Source organism: Sarcophilus harrisii, chromosome 1 (genome assembly GCF_902635505.1).
Source record: "Sarcophilus harrisii chromosome 1, mSarHar1.11, whole genome shotgun sequence".
In the NCBI taxonomy this organism is placed as follows: Eukaryota; Metazoa; Chordata; class Mammalia; order Dasyuromorphia; family Dasyuridae; genus Sarcophilus; species Sarcophilus harrisii.
The window spans coordinates 304,708,874-304,716,125 of record NC_045426.1 but is presented as its reverse complement, the minus strand read 5'-3'; positions in this window follow the sequence as shown (position 1 = coordinate 304,716,125).

Here is a 7,252-nt window from a genome sequence, read left to right as displayed (position 1 = left end):
ATTCTTTCAACTGGTATTTCATTTCTTGGCTTCAGAAGTTCGGAGCACTTCTCTCATATGGTTTCTTTTGCATTATGGTATTAATGTGTTTTGTTTTGGTTTTGATCATGTGAATCTGGGAGCCCTATGTTATCTAAGTTGTTTCTGTTATCTGAAGCTTAGTATATTTTGTTTGCAAAATATGCATTTTTCATGTTACTGGAGCCACCTGCTAGTGGCTGCTGGGGATCTAATTCTGACCAGCAGAATAGATCCCTTCATGTGAGAGGAAGATACACAAATACAAGGACACTGAGAGGCAGTTGCATTCTGTAACCTCTCTCCTCTTCCCTCTTGTTTCCCATTTATTTCATTCCCAATTCACAAGCAACATCTGCATCAATAAAAGCTGATTTGCAATCCCTTCAAGTGTGTTATGATTTTCAGCTGTGGGGGCTTTCAGAGAATCGACCCACTCCTTTGCATTTAGGTGTGGTTCTCAACAATTCCCCCCTTTTTTGTTTTATAGGAATACAATTATTTTTCTTTCAACAACATAGTTAGTTTATCTAATATTATGAAGTGGCTGTTGTCCAAGTCTGCATGGTGAGGAGGAATGCAAAGATAACTATCAAAGTCTTTTCCATCCTATTCCTCTGGATGGTTGCAACATGAGATGCTATAGCAGTTTTTGAATCTTGTGAGGCAAACTTTCTGACAAATGGAGAAGTAGGATTGTAGTGACAGTAGGCATTTTTCATAAGGCCATCACTCTCCTCGGTTGGCCCTTTGAAATGTTGGCCCATTTTAATTAACCCAACCAAAAAAGTCTTACTGGGTCTCTTCTCCCTTTCCTTCTCCACAGGTTACCAAAGGAACTCTCCTGGGAGTTTCCTACTCAAGAACAGCTCTCAAGCACTGGTGCTTGTGTTTCTTCTGTTTGTTTCTTGTGTTTCTCATGTCCCACATTGGGCATCATTTGTTATGGGAGCCACCTGCTATTGGCTGCTAGCAATCTAATTCTGACCAGCAGAATAGATCCCTTCATGTGAGAGGAAGATAATACAAGGAGACTGAGAGGCAATTGCATTCTGTAACCTCTCTCCTCTTCCCTCTTGCTTCCCATTTATTTCATTTCCAATTCACAAGCAACATCTGCATCAATAAAAGCTGATTTGCAATTCCTTCAAGTGTGTTATGATTCCCAGCTGTGGGGGCTTTCAGAGAATCTACCCACTCCTTTGCACTTAGATGTAGTCCTCAACATTTTTAATTCTATTCTTCTAAGTTGCCCTTTACCTTGGCAGATTTGCATTTCTAATCTTTTTCTTTTCTTTGTGAGATTTGTCATTGCAAATTTTTTATTATGCCTATTATTTTTTCTGTATAGGACACAAATTCTAATCTCAACATTCTCATTTTTCTTTTGAAGCATTCAGGAGTAACTTGTTATGGTTCCATTTTCTCTCATTCCATAGAATCCTCTGCTTCATTAAGTGTTGAAGCATTTTCCTTTATTTTGCAGTTTAATCATAGATGCCTAACTCATTTAATAAATCTAGATGCCATATTTCCTTCTATTGTTAATGTTTTCCCCAATATATTAATGGTCATGTCTTGAGTTTTCTTCTTCCTTGAATCTTTGGTAATTTCACTTTCTTCCTCTGTGTTATTTTCCCTTATTTTTCACATTCTTTCTATCCTCTGTTGGTGATTTCCTTGGAGGCTGGATCTCAAAATGTCTCAGCTTCTTTCTATACTTGGTAATCCATGATTCAGGAGCCTAGGTCCCTGCCCCAATTAATTTTGGGGTAATCAGAATTGGCTCCAGTAGAATGCCAAACTTTTTCCTTCAGACTTAAGTGGAGTGCTTCACATATTTCCCCTTCCCACCTCATTCCAAACATACATGGTATCTTGACCCATTTCTTTTGTTTCTTATCTCCCAGTACAGGAAAATTAAAATGTGATGGAGCCATACTGATAAGTGATAAAGACATGAACCTAGACAAATGGGCTGAACATTTCCACAGTATTCTCAACAAACTGTCATCAATCGGTGCTGAAACCAATGACCATTCAGTTTGAATTTCAGGTTGAAGTCAATTCCTCTCTAGCTGAATTTTTGACCGAAGAGATTTTGAATTTGGCTCCTCTCATATGGCAAGATACCTGGTGTTGATCCATCCCATCTAGGATTTACAAAACCAGGGGTTCACCACTCATACAAAAGCTGACTGAAATTTTTCCAGGTTATATGGCAAGAGTAGGTCATTCCTTAGGAGTTCAAGGATGTCCCCATTGTCCATTTCTATAAAGAAAAGGGGGAAATAGGTTGTTCTGTGACAATCACAGGAGTCTCTTAGTCACTGCAAGCAAGATTGTTTCAAGAATAATCCTTAATAGATTGATCCTTCACCTGGGAGATGATCATCTACCTAAGAGCTAGTATGGCTTCAGAAAAGGCTGAAGAACAGTTGATATGCACAGTGTTTGCTGCCCAACAACTTGAGAGATGCCAGAGCATAACAGAGTTCCACAAACAACATTCATAGATCTTTTTTTAAATCTTTTTTTTGTTTGTTTGTTTGTTTTGTTTTTTCTATTTATTATAATAACTTTTTTATTGACAGAACCCATGCCAGGTTAATTTTTTACAACATTATCCCTTGCACTCACTTCTGCTCAGATTTTTCCCCTCTCTCTCTCCACCCCCTCCCCTAGATGGCAAGCAGTCCTATATATGTTAAATATGCCACAGTATATCCTAGATACAATATATGTGTGCAGAACCGAACTGTTCTCTTGTTGCACAGGAAGAATTGGATTCAGAAGGTAAAAATAACCTGGGAAGAAAAACAAAAATGCAAACAGTTTACATTCGTTTCCCAGTGTTCTTTCTTTGGGTGTAGCTGCTTCTGTCCATCATTGATCAATTGAAACTGAATTAGGTCTCTTTGTTAAAGAAATCCACTTCCATCAGAATACATCTTTATACAGTATCGTTGTTGAAGTATAAAATGATCTCCTGGTTCTGCTCATTTCACTTAGCATCAGTTCATGTAGGTCTCTCCAAGCCTCTCTGTATTCATCCCGCTGGTCATTTCTTACAGAAAAATAATGTTCCATAACATTCATATACCACAATTTACCCAACCATTCTCCAGTTGATGTGCATCCATTCATTTTCCAGTTTCTAGCCACCACAAACAGGGCTGCCACAAACATTTTGGCAATACAGGTCCCTTTCCCTTCTTTAGTATCTCTTTGGGGTATAAGCCCAGTAGTAGCACTGCTGGATCAAAGGGTATGCACAGTTTGATAACTTTTTGGGCATAATTCCAGATTACTCTCCAGAATGGCTGGATGTGTTCACAACTCCACCAACAATGCATCAGTGTCCCAGTTTTCCCACATCCCCTCCAACATTCATCATTATTTTTTCCTGTCATCTTAGCCAATCTGATGGTGTGTAGTGGTATCTCAGAGTTGTCTTAATTTGCATTTCTCTGATCAATAGTAATTTGGAACATTTTCATATGAGTGGTAATAGTTTGAATTTCATCATATGAAAATTGTCTGTTCATATCCAAACATTTATCAATTGGAGAATGGTTTGATTTCTTATAAATTAGAGTCAATTCTCTATATATTTTGGAAATGAGGCCTTTATCAGAACCTTTAACTGTGAAGATGTTTTCCCAGTTTGTTGCTTCCCTTATAATCTTGTTTGCATTAGTTTCAGCATTCCTAGATCTAATGAAAGCCTTTGACATTGTCAGTCATGAGGGCTTGTGGAAAATGTCAAAATTTGGGTGCCTGGAGAAGTCATCAGTATTGTAATTCAGTTTGATGAACAGCATGCTTGCCTGAGTACTAGATAATGGACAATGCTCTTGAACTTTCTCAGTCACCAAAGGAAGGCTACTCCCTGAACCCATGCTTTATAAGCATGATATTTTCAGAAATGTTCAATGAGGATGAAAATGATAGGGAGGTTAACTATTGCACTGATGATAAATTCCTTTACTTGAAAAGGAAGATTAAAATGAAGGGAGAGTTAGTGAATAAATTTTGGGTCTCTGGGGCTGAGATGTAACAATGTGTAAAGAGTAAAATGCTTAACCCTGGGCTATCACTTCATTTGCATATGCCCTACAGCTCTTTACATTGCCAGTCTCTCCTAATTCCCAGGGCTTCAGAGAATCCTCTGGCCACTGACCTTTTGCCGCATCAACCAACTTTAACCCGGCTTACCTCTTCTGAGGTCTTCAGAGGTCTCTGGCTACAATTTCTTAAACCATAGTTTAATAACCAATAGCGTGCTCAAGAACAGCCATGTGCAAACTTAAAAGTCTTTTATTATACTTGCTCACATATTGACCTGACCTGTTAACTCCCATGTGGACACCAGGTCTAACTCATGTGCTCACACCTGACTCCTTACCTCTCAGCTATCCATCCTCTCAGCTTCCCCAGGACAAAGATGTTGACCTCTTGCTGCACCTGGCTTAAGAAGGGTCTGTGAGGTCACAGGCACAGTCAATCAGAGAAGGAGACACTCCCATTAATGAGGCTATCTGGATATACTTGGCAGTCTCTTGGTTACAGAAATTACCTCTGGGAATCAAGCACTTCCAGCTTCTTACTTCCTTGTCTGCATTGGGCTGACCCATTTAAAAGACCTAACAATAATGTATGGATCAAATCTCTGCTATTTGTGCCAATTTTGGCATAACAATGAACCCTAAAAAAAGAGAGTCTCTACCAGTCACTACCATACTATCTAAACATGGAACTATCAGTTAAAGCAAAAGGAAAAATTCTGAATGTTGTAAATAAATTCACTTATTTTCACAGGGATAAACACAAAAATGATAAGCTTAATGTACACATTACTTGAACTAGGTCAGTGTTTGGGAGGCCCTAAAGTGTGGAAAAGTTATTAGACTGTCCACCAAATTGAGCCACTACAAAGACACTGTGCTGACTGCATTGTTGTTTACATATAAAACCTGGGCAGTGTAACAGTGCCATTCCAGGAAACTGAATCACTTCAATTTGAATTCTCTTAGGAAGATTTTGAAGATCATTTGGCAAGATAAGGTTCCAGACACTTAAGTTCTTTCTTAAGCTCAACTGCCAAACATTCAAACTCTACTGCAGAAAATGAAACTCCAATGGGCTGGCCACATTGTTTAAATGCCAAATGTACATTTGACTAAAAGACTATTTATGGAGAATTCACACAAGGCAAGTGCTCACATGGAGGTCAGAAGAAGTGATCCAAGGACACTCTCAAGGTCCCTCTAAACACCTTTACTTTTGAGACAGAGGAGACATTGGCACAGATCTGCCCAGCATGGTGTGACCATATCAAAGAAAGGGTTGTGCTTTATGAGCAAAGCAGAATTTGTAATAACTCAAATGAAACATGAAATGCATCAGTTTAGAGGCATATGCACTCTACATGTTTATGAACTATTTGTGCTGACCTTTGGTAGAGCCTTTGAATCACTTATTGGTCTAATCAGCCACTACAGACACACTGTACCTTGACTCCCACATTTTGGTCCTCTTCAAGAAGGAAGGACAATAACCAATCAACAAGCAAAACCTCAAAGGAAAGTACAACTTGGTCACTGAAACAATTAGGAGAAAAAGCAAATTATCCTCTCAAAACCCTAAAGTGTTGTGTGGGACAGTGACTACCCCTATCCAAATTAAAATCAGAGATTCTCAAGATAGAAAAGCAAAAAAGGGCAAGTCTCAAGAAGATGTCATCAGTAGAGGAGTACAAAGTATATGCAGCAGAGTCCTAGCAAGGAATTCCCCCACCCCTTTCTAACATTTTTTCTTAGAAATCCAGGCTCACACTCTAAAATGTGAAAATCTACTCAAAGACTAACTAAAAATCTACCCCAAACTAAGAATAAGGAAGCTAATAATACTAGCCAGTAACAATTCTTTACTGTATTAGGAACTTAATGCTGATGGGGCAAAAAACAAAGGGGTAAGGGAAATGTATGTTTGCCTAAAAATAAGCTAACATCTGAGGTTTTTGACTATAACACAATGTTTTTATTTCATTGTATTTTTATTGAAGTTTTTTTTTTTATTTTCAAAACATATGCAAGGATAATCTTTTCAACACTGACCCTTGAAAAACACTGTGTTCCAATTTTCCCCCTTTTCCCTACCTCCTTCCCAAGTTGGCATATAATCCAAAGTATGTTAAACATGATAAAAATATATGTTAAATCCAAAATAGGCATACATATTTACACAATTATTTTGTTGCACAAGAAAAATCAGATAAAAAATGAGAAATAAAATAAAATTCAAGCAAACCGCAACAAAAAGAGTGAAATGCTATGTTGTGATCCACCTTCAGTCCCCACAGTCCTCTCTCTGGGTGTAAATGGCTCTGGATCATTACAGGATCATTGGAACAGGCCTGAATCATCTCATTGTATAATACAACTTGTTATTGCAAGCTTCAAGTTATAACTAGGGCATAGGTTGGAGCCACATTCTTATGAGGGGTCTTCTCTCAGTTTTTTCCATTCAGTGTTATAACTAATTCTTCATTCTTCATTTTTATTTAGTCATTTCCCATTATGTTGTGTGGGATGCAAAGAATCTAACTCAAATGGACTACTCAGAAGAGTCTCTAGGTGCAAACGGTTCTTTATTTTGATTCTCGAGAATTGGGGCAGTCCCTTCACCAAAAATCTGGAGTACGGAGGCTGATTATAGAAGCAGAAAGCAGGGTTATATAACTAAAAACCACACACATACAAAAACCCTGACCCACCCACCCCGTTAACCTTTAAAATTATTGGCTATCTTCATTCTCATTGTCTTATTTCTTTAGCAACCAGAATGCAGGTGGGTCTCTATGTGGGATGGGGTGTCCTGGTTAAGCAATATTTCTACTGGGTAAGCCATTAAGCAAGGAGGTCTGGGTTGTTTCAAAGATAAGCAATTAAGAAAGAGGGTCTGGGTTATTTCAAAGATAAGCAATTAAACAAGGGAGTCTGGATTAAAAGTATTTCGAATATTTCTGCTGCTTGAGCAAGATTTGCTCTTTTCCCAAAGTTAGATAATTAAACAGAAACTTGGGCCTAGAGTCTGAACTACTTCAGTTTACTGTCCTGAGAAGTCCTCAGTTTCTTGTCTTGCTCATGTTGAACATCCCTTGGCTATATTTCTATCATTTCCTCCCTTTTCTCTACATGGTGCTAGTTCAGAATCTCATCACCCCTCCATC